Source organism: Apodemus sylvaticus, chromosome 4 (assembly GCF_947179515.1).
Source record: "Apodemus sylvaticus chromosome 4, mApoSyl1.1, whole genome shotgun sequence".
Taxonomy (NCBI): Eukaryota; Metazoa; Chordata; class Mammalia; order Rodentia; family Muridae; genus Apodemus; species Apodemus sylvaticus.
In genome coordinates, this window is record NC_067475.1 from 126,372,868 (window position 1) to 126,383,422 (window position 10,555).

A 10,555-nucleotide genomic window follows, 5' to 3' on the forward strand; every position below is an offset into this window, starting at 1 on the left:
AACTATGATAATTTTTTTAATCAAAGAGTTTTGCTGAAAGGATTTTATCATAATCATACCTTCAGAACTATTAAAAAAACTAACGGTTTATTTTTCTTCTTTTAACATTTTACCTACCAAAGCAGATTTACCACCATAAGAATGTGCTCTTAAAGGCATTTTAAACACATTGTTGGAACTTAGATTGCTGATAAAGTTTTAAATATTTTGAGGGACATATGGATTTTTATGTTATGCATATACCTTTTTTTCCATTTGATATTCAGTATTGAATGTATAATATCTTCCAATAAACAACCTAAAGATGTGTCAACTCTCTACTAGCTATGCATCCTACTTCCTTTAATTTGAGAAGTGATGAAAATTGCAATAATAAAAATTTTAAAAAATGTGCATAATTAAGCAAACCAAGTCCCTTTCCCCATGGGGAATTTGGTGTGCAATGGTTGCAAACAACAGCCTCCTTGGTGGTGTATGTAGCCTATTGTCCATATGGGTTGCCTCAAGGGACCTTGGAGACAATTTTCTGACAGTTGATACTCGAGTCTCTGACCACAATGCTATCCTTGAGCTAGGCTACAGACATGTATACGTGGTGCCTTTGGGAAGCTGCAGGGCACAGTAGACAGGGTTCACATTGACCAGGTTATTATGTCCATATGCACCAAATTGCAGAATAAGGAACATGTGTGCAGAGCCAACTTCAAGTTCCCTGGTGGCCAGAAGATCCACATTTCAAAGGAATGGGGCTTCACCAACTTTAATGAAGAAGAATTTGAAGACATGGTTGCTGAGAAGCGGCTCATTCCTGATGGCTGTGGTGTCAAATACATCCCCAATCATGGTCCTCTGGACAAGTGAAGAGCCCTGCATTCCTGAAGATTTCCACAGTACTCTCCTATACCCTACCTTTCAAATCATGTCCAATAATAAATATTGCATCAAGTCTGCTTTAAAAAAATGGAGAAAATATGTAAATTTTAGGTTTGCAAACATTTTGAAAGTCAATTAGCCAAGCAGAGAATGAAAATTTAAGAAATAAATGAAAAATGCATAGATAATTTTAAAGTGTACTAAAATTGATACTTGGATGTTGATTCATGATATTTAAAAATAATGAATGCCTTTATTTCCCATAATTAAGCTAATAATTTGCTATTATAGCAGTAACATTTTTATACAATAAAAACACTACAATTCACAATCTAAAAAAGTATATTTTCATATATATATATATATATAAACTAAAAATATATGTACAAAATCATTTTAGATAATAAGGAATTGAAGCAAAAATGCATCTAACATACTTTGTAACTCCCCAAACTGTGTGCTTTTTCTGCCACTTTTTTCACTGCTATCAAATATAAATTTATCATTATGTGAGAAATTCTAAAAATAATATATGCTGCTGAGTGGAAAAGAAAATAGAATGTGTGGAGATGTTTAAGTAGCCTCCTTCCCACGTGTTCAGAAAGACAACTTCACAAAAACAGTGGGTTTTTTGGTGTTGAGCTGTGTCTTCTTTCTGTGATTTTTCACTATCAGTCATTTTAATCCTGTGTCCTGGGTTGATTGAAGAAATAATTGCCTGAAAAGTGAAACACTTCACCAACTCAAAAAAGTCAATGGAGAAAAAGGTTATATAGATCTTTCACAAGATAATCAAAAGCCTTAAAGAATTATCGATTCTCTAAGTGCCCACACTCTATTGAAGCTCCATGTGTTTCTGGTAGAGAATAGGTCAATCTAATTGTCCCTAGACATTACTCATATCGGCAGTTTCCTCTCCTGAAATATTTGAGTGTATTGAGAATCACTGAAGTCATGAGCCTGCAAAGAAAAGCTAATCATCAACACAGTTCTCTAACATGTCATCCACGAAGTCAGGCAATTAAGCCAGATTGGTAGTCCTAAAACAACACTGTCCTCCTCCTCCTCCTCCTTCTTCTTTTTCTTCTTCTTCTTCTTCTTCTTCTTCTTCTTCTTCTTCTTCTTCTTCTTCTTCTTCTTCTTCTTCTTCTTCTTCTTCTGATTTCTTCTCCTCCTCCTCCTCTTCCTCCTCCTCCTCTTCCTCCTGCTCCTGCTCCTCCTCCTCCTCTTCCTCTTTCTTCATGACATTCTATTATAATTTCATTATTATTATTATAATATAATTACATTTAACCCTTCCCTTCTCTTCCTTTCCCTTCCCTTTCCTCCCTTCAAACCCTCTCATATAACTTTCACCAGCTGCCTTCAAATTCATGGCTTCATTTTCACTATTATTACATTCGTATATGTATATGTATTTTCATGAATGTTCTTAGATATTACATATTCACTCTGCATAATGTTACCTGTATGTTTATATTTGGGGCTAATCATTTGGTACTGGGCAAACAATTAATGTGCTCTTCCCTGAGGAAACACTTCTCCCCCTCTTAGTGCTCTTCAGTAGCTTATCATTCTTTATGTAGGGTTGAGACAACATAGATTTTCCCTCAAGTTTCCTATGTTTTATTTTGTCATTCTTATTAAGCTTGCAACTGGGCAGTCATGTTGATGAGACTTAATGAGTGTAGCTTCTAACATTCCTTGAAGACACAATCTCACAGACTCAGATTCTCTGGCTCTTTGTGGCCCCTATTCTAGAATGTTTCCTGAGTCTTAGTTGTGGGTATGTTTTATAAACAAAACACAAAAGCAAACAAACAAAATCCAAGAATACACATAATCTCATGTATAAATATACATATATAGTTTTAAAGAACAAATATTATTCAGGGTGACAATGCTCCTTTGAAGAGCCAAAGACCCCTAAACGCGAAATGAGAAACTCTTTTGTGAGCTGTGGGTAAGAGATTCCAAAATATAAAGCTAAGGCTGCTACCCTTGGTTAATCTCAGAGGTGAAAGTTAAGTGCCTATTGCTGAAAATATCATACATTTCAGATTCAGAGTCTAGAGACTCCATAGCTGCAATTTACCTGAATAAACCTTTGCTGAGGACTAGCTTTCATGGTACAAGAAGATGGTATGGAAGCTTTCAAAGACTAGGCAACCAATAATCCTACCCAGCTGTGTTGCCTAACAACCACATGAATGACCAGTATGACAAGAAAACTATGAATGCAGTAGCTGTACATAATCCTTGATGGTTACCAACTTGAGATTCCTTTAAAGAGATGGAAGTTTCATTTGCTGCTGGAAACTACTGGTACCAGTTAACTACTCAGTTCTCATACATTCACAGAGATTGGAGGAGAACCTACAACCCATGCCCTACTAAACCAGCAAAGTGCAGATGGCTTTGGATCTTCCCTTCTAACATTGTATGACTTTAAGCAAAGGAAGGAAGACTTGTGTTGTCAAGTTCATCTGACTTATCTCTCCTTTGCAACTCCCTTTGTGATAGCCTATAACTTTACCTACATTTTTGAAACAAAGATGTTCTTTAGGATCTGTTTTTCACTAATGATACATTGTAACTGGTCAAGTTCTCCAAATGGTAGGACTTCAGGTCCTTGATATAAAGGAGAATCGCAAATTTAGACCCTGAGGCAAATTTAGGCAAATTTAGACCCTTTTGCCTAAACTTCAAGTATGTATCTGCATGTTGAATGCAACAGAACCTCCTTAAACTCAGTAAGCTCACCTCAATTCATGTTTTCTTCTCTTTACAATAACCCTTCAATAATAATACTGGCACTTCCTACATAATACTGGCACTCCATGCAAGTGCTCATTCTGCGACTCACTTCCAAATAAAACCAGAGACGAATCCCTGCAGATTCTTCTTTCAAACATCTCCATAAGTTCTGTGTTATTTCAACTTTCTCATTAATATATCAGTTATGTGCTAGCCAAATACATATCAATAGCAAGGTATCAATAAAACTTAAGTGGAAACAAGGCAGGTGAATGTGCAGATATTCACCCCCAAAATATAAGGAGCTAGCTGAAATTCATCAGAAATGGATAAGGAGTGTTATTGTCTAACAAATAAAAAGCTGTTGGGAACCTATGTGGAAAAGTTGGGGGAAGGATTGAAGGGACTGAAGGGGATGGCAACCCCATAGGAAGACCAACAGTATCAACTAACCCAGACTCCAGGGAACTCCTTGAGACTGAGCCACCAAAGATCATACATGGGCTGTCTGTGACCCCAGCACACAAGTAGCAGAGGACAGCCTTGTCTGGCTTCAGTGGGAGAGGATGTTCCTAATCCTGCAGACAATTGATGCCCAGAGAAGGGAAATGATGAGGCAGGCAGGGGAAGGGATGAAGGGAGTGGATGACTGGGGGTGGAGGGGTGGAAGGTTGGGAGTGGGGCGGTGGGGAAGGGGGAGATGGGGTAAAGAACTCCTGGAGGGTGGGAACTCCAGGAAGGAGAACAACATTTGGATAGCAAATAAATAAAACAATATTTAAAAGAAGAAAGAAGAGCATAATTTTTAGTTTAAAAACTCACTGGAAAACAATTAATAGCACTGAGAGCTATGTTTTTAGGGAGGTTATCAGTATGAGTTGGAGGAAACTTGAAATTTGGCAGAATATTATATTATTTATTATTATTTTAGCATTACTACATAGCTTTAAGTTGACTCTACTGTGAAACTAGCTCAGTAGCTTAAATATCAAGAGGGATATCTGAATTAGACAATAAAAATCTTCCCCAATGGAGAGCCTACAAAAATTATGCTGCTAAATAGACATTGTATTGAACTATTTATTAAGAATATCAGATCCTAAAGATGCCATAGAAACCATTGACTCAACAAAAGTCAAAGAAAATGCAAAATGCTAAAAGCTTGTAACCCAAAACATCCTGCCAATCCATGAGCATGGAAGATTTTTCCATTTTCTGAGGTCTTCTTCAATTTCCTACTTCAGAGACCTGAAGTTCTTGTCAGACAGATCTTTCACTTGTTTGGTTAGAGTCACACCAAGATACTGTATATTGTTTGTGGTTAATATAAAGGGTGTCATTTCCTTAATTTCTTTCTCAACCTGCTTATCCTTTGAGTATAAGAAGGCTACTGATTTGCTTGAGTTGATTTTATAACCTGCCACTTTGCTGAAGTTGTTTATCAGCTGTAGGAGTTCCCTGGTGGAGTTTTTGGGGTCACTTAAGTATACTATCATAGCATCTGCAAATAGTGATAGTTTGACTTCTTCCTTTCCAATTTGTATCCCTTTGGCCTTCTTATGTTGTCTAATTGCTCTAGCTAGTACTTCAAGTACTATATTGAAAAGATATGGAAAGGGGGCAGACTTGTCTAGTCCCTGATTTTAGTGGGATTGCTTCTAGTTTCTCTACACTTAGTTTGATGTTGGCTATCGGTTTGCTGTATATTGCTTTGACTATGTTTATGTATGGGCCTTGAATTCCTGTTCCTTCCAAGACTTTTCTCATGAAAGGATGCTGAATTTTGTCAAATGCTTTTTCAGCATCTAATGAAATGACCATGTCACACACACTGGTCCTAAGGCCCAAGGATCATTATGGAATAGGGGGCAGATTGCAGGTAAGAGACAGAAGTGGTAGATAAAATATGGAATCAGTGTCCTTTAGACATAGCACAGCAGCAGCACCTATGAACAAATAATGGTAGTGACAGCATCAGTTTATCTAAACTTAAGCAACCAAATCTTAGCATAGAGGAAAGAGGTGGACACACAATATAACCTGTAGTCATGAAGCTATTGGCAATTGTTAGCTGTTCCAAGGAGAAAAAGATTTCTCTAAGAGTGTAACCCAGTAAGCCAAATACTCCCCAGTGAAAGACCACACACACAAGAATATTTGAGGTAGCACAAATTAGTATGTCTCAGACACACGCGCATGCGTGCACACACACACACATACCACACACACATACAGGCAAACAGGCACACCTAAGTAAGGTAGAAGAGGGTGTGGAAGAGGCTGTGGATCTGAAAAGAATTAAGGGAGGAGGGTGAATATTATCAAAATATTGTCATGAATCTCTCAGAGAACTAATGAAATATTTCAACCAATCTGAAAAACAAAAAAATAAATATCTTCATTTTTTTCTTCGATATATTCTTCACTTACATTTCAAATGATTTCCCCTTTCCTGGATTCCCCCCCAGCCCCAAAAGTTCCATAAACCCTCTTCCCTTACCCTGTTCACCCATCTACCCCTTTCCACTTCCCTGCTCTGGAATTCCCCTTCACTGTTGCAATGAGCCTTTCCAGAACCAGGGGCCATGTTTCTTAGAGTTTGTTTATGAAGTGGATTGCATTAATAGATTTCCATATATTGAACCATCCCTGCATCCCTGGGATAAAGCCTACTTGATCGCTTGATGTGTTCTTGGATTTGGTTGGCAAGAATTTCATTGAGTATTTTTGCATCAGTGTTCATAAGGGAAATTGGTCTGAAGTTCTCGTTGTTGGATCTTTGTGTGGTTTTGGTATCAGCGTAATTATGGCTTTGTAGAAGGAGTTGGGTAGTGTTCCTTCTGTTTCTATTTTGTGGAATAGTTTGAAGAGTTTCTGTTGTTATATCTCCCTTTTCATTTCTAATTTTTTTAATTTGGAAACTGTCTCTGTGCCCTTTGGTCAGTCTGGCTAAGGGTTTATCTATCTTGTTGATTTTCTCAAAGAACCAGCTCCTGGTTTTGTTGATTCTTTGTATGGTTCTCTTTGTTTCCATTTGATTGATTTCGGCCCTGAGGTTGATTATTTCCTGCCTTCTACTCCTTCTACTCCTATCTTCTTTTTGCTCCAGAGATTTTAGATGTGCCATTAAGCTGCTAGTGTATGTTCTCTCCAGTTTTTTTGTTTTGTTTTGTTTTGTTTTGTTTTGTTTTGTTTTGTTTTTGTGACACTCAGGGCTATGAGTTTTCCTCTTAGCACTGCTTTCATGGTGTCCCATAGATTTGGGTATGTTGTGCCTTCATTTTCATTAAATTCTAAAAAGTCTTTGATTTCTTTATTTCTTCTTTGGCCAAGGTATCACTGAGTACAGTATTGTTCAGCTTCCATGTATATGTGGGCTTTCTGTTGTTTTTGTTGCTATTGAAGACCACTCTTACTCCAAAGTGATCTGATAGGAGGCATGGGATTAGTTCTTAGATTTTCTTATATTATTCTTTTTTTATTTAATTATGTATTTTTATTTTCTATATTCTTTGTTTACATTCCAAATGATTTCCCCTTTCCCAGTTCCCCCCTCTCCATATGTTCCATAAACCTTCTTCTATCCACTCATTCTCCAATCACCTCTCTCCTTTTTCTCTTTCCTGATAATCCCCTTCAATGCTAAATCAAGCCTTTCCAGGATCAGGACCCTCTCCTTACTTCTTCATGGGAGTCATTTGTTATGGTAATTGTGTTTTGGGTATTCAGAGCTTCTGGGCTAATTAATATCCACTTATCAGAGATTGCATTCCATGTGTATTCTTTTGTGATTTGGTTACCTCATTTAGGATGATATTTTCCAGATCCAACCATTTGCCTACAAATTTCGTGAATTCATTGTTTTTAATTGCTGAGTAGTATTCCATTGTGTAAATATACAACATTTTCTGTATCCATTCCTCTATTGAGGGACATCTGGGTTCTTTCCAGCTTCTGGCTATTATAAATAGGGCTGCTATGAACATAGTGGAGCATGTGTTCTTATTGCATGTAGGGGAATCCTCTAGGTACATTCCCAGGAGTGGTATAGCAGGGTACTCTGGAAATGTCATGCCCAGTTTTCTGAGGAATCGCCAGACTGATTTCCAGAGTGGTTGTACCATCTTATACTCCCACCAGCAGTGGAGCAGTGTTCCTCTTTCATTCCTATTGGCATTTAACTTACTAAATGATGACAAGGTTGAAATATTAAACAATTAGATAAAATAAGGTTTTTGTGTTCAGATCTTTGAATATTATATATAACCTAACTGTTACATGGTCATACATTGTACTCTACTTGATCCCTGTAAGGTGCCTCTGCCTTTGGTAGATGAGTTCTGTATGTACATCAGTTTAGGAACTGTCCAGACAGCTCTCCAAGCAGTGTTGGTATTGTCTTTCAACATAGTAGATTGCAGGAGAACTAGTTGTATCTATAGCTCATGTGTGTCCCAGCACCCTGAGCCTGTCCACCTGTCTTAAGTCAGCATCCACAACTTATAATATTCTTATAATTATTAGATCTTCTTATATTTGTTGAGGTCTGTCTTGTGACCAATTTTATGGTCAATTTTGGAGAAAGTATCATAGGGTGCTGAGAAAAAGGTATATTATTTTGCTTTAGGATGAAATATTATATATATATATATATATATATATATATATATATATATATATATATATATGTTAAATCCAATTGGTCCATAGCTTCAATTAGTTTCACTGTGTCCCTGTTTAGTTTGTTTTCCTGATCAGTCCATTGAGGAGAGTGGAGTGTTGAAGTCACCCACAATTATTGTGTTAGGAGCAATGTGTGCTTTGAGCTTTAGTAAAGTTTCTTTTACGAATGAGTGTGCCCTTGCATTTGGAGCATAGATGTTCAGAATTGAGAGTTCTTCTTTGTGGATTTTTCCTTTGACCAGCAAGAAGTGTCCTTCTCTGTCTCCTTTGATGTCTTTAGGTTGAAACTCAATTTTTTTCTGATATTAGAATGGCTACTCTTGCTTGTTTCCTGAGACCATTTGCTTGTAAAATTGTCCTCCATCCTTTTACTCGAAGGTAGTGTTTGTCTTTGACACTGAGGTGTGTTTTCTGTATGCAGCAAAATGTAGGGTCCTGTTTAGGTATTCAGTCTGTTGGTCTATGTATTTTTATTTGGGAATTGAGTCCATTGATGTTAAGAGATATTAAGGAATAGTGATTATTACTTCCTGTCCTTTTTGATGTTATTTTTATATTTGAGTGGTTATCTTCTTTTGGGTTTGATTAAAGGTTACTATCTTGCTTTTTCCAGGGTGTAGTTTCCCTCCTTGTATTGGAGTTTTCCACCTATTATCATTTGTAGGACTGGGTTTCTGGAAAGATGCTGTGTAAATTTGGTTTTGTCATAGAATATCTTGGTTTCTCCATCTATGGTGATTGAGTGTTTTGCTGGGTATAGTAGTTTTGGCTGGCATTTGTGTTCTCTTAGAGTCTGCATGAGATCTGCCCAGGATCTTCTAGCTTTCATGGTCTCTGGTGAGAAGTCTGGTGTAATTCTGATAGGTTTTCCTTTGTATGTTACTTGGCCTTTTCTCTTACTGCCTTTAATATTCTTTCTTTGTTTAGTACATTTGGGGTTTTGATTATTATGTGACAGGAGGTATTTCTGTTCTGGTCCAGTCTGTTTGGAGCTCTGTAGGCTTCTTGTATATTCATGGGCATCACTCTCTTTAGCTTAGAGGAGTTTTCTTCCATAATTTTGTAGAAGATATTTGATGTCAAATAATAAATAAATATTAATATTAATATTGTAAATATTATATTTACAACTTAAGTTGTAAATCTTCATTCTCATCTATACCTATAATACTTAGGTTTGTTCTTCTCATTGTGTCCTGGATTTCCTATATGTTTTGAGTTACAAGTTTTTTGATTTTTGCATTTTCTTTGACTGTTGAGTCCATGGTTTCTATGATATCCTTGGCATCTGAGATTCTTTTGCCTATCTCTTGTATTCTGTTGTTGATATTTGCATCTATGGCCCCTGATTTCTTCCCAAGGTTTTCTATCTCCAAACTTGTCTCCCTTCGCAATTTCTTAGTTGTTTCTACTTCTGTTTTTAGATCCTGGATGGTTTTGCTCAGTTCCTTCACTTGTTTGTTTGTGTTTTCCTGTAATTCTTTAAGAGATTTTTGTGTTACCTCTTTCATGCCTTCTGCCTGTTGACTCATTTCTCCTGCATTTCTTTAAGTGATTTTTGTGTTTCCTCTTTATTAGCTTCTCTGTTGACCCTTATACTCCTGAATTTCTTTAAATGATTTTTGTTTTTCCATTTTAAGGGCTTCTAACTTATTCATGTTCTCCTGTATGTCTTTAAGAGATTTATTTATGTCCTTTTTGTGTTCCTCTAACAGCATCATGACCAGTGATTTTTAAATCCAAATCTTGTTTTTCTGGTGTGTTGGGGCATCCAGGACTTGCTGTTGTTGGAGAATTGGGTTCAGATGCTGCCATATTGCCTTGATTTCTCATAGTAACATTCCTACATTTGCCTTTTGCCATCTTGTTATCCCTGGTGTTAGTTGGTCTTGATGTCACTCTCTGGTTCTTGAACCTCCTGTGAGCCTGTAAGGCTATTTCCACACTGCTAGCATAGATTGCTTATGTGCTTCCCTCCTCTTGGGTGCCCTTGGAGCTCTGGTGTGTCTTGCCCCAAGCAATGCTATACTCGGGTTGTCTCTGTGAAGCTGGTGTTGCCCATCTGCTTTGTCAGGGAGCTAAGATGGCGAATGCTGCAGGGACCATTTCCAAGTGCTGACCACTCTTCAGGGAAAATGACCCCTGACAGGATTGGGACACAAATGGCCAGCAGAGCTGGCCAGGCCCTGGGTACAGGCAAAAGCCTGACAGGCTGAGGAGACCCAAGTGATGTTAGCCTTGG

The 10,555-nt window shown here is 37.4% G+C and overlaps 1 non-coding gene across 1 annotated transcript; it reads left to right on the forward strand.

The window, feature by feature from the left end:
- The first annotated feature begins 390 nt into the window (after positions 1–390).
- LOC127683864 (small nucleolar RNA SNORA70) lies at positions 391–524 on the forward strand. The gene has a single exon (XR_007977651.1). It is a non-coding gene; the product is annotated as a small nucleolar RNA SNORA70 (small nucleolar RNA).
- The last annotated feature ends 10,031 nt before the right edge of the window (positions 525–10,555 follow it).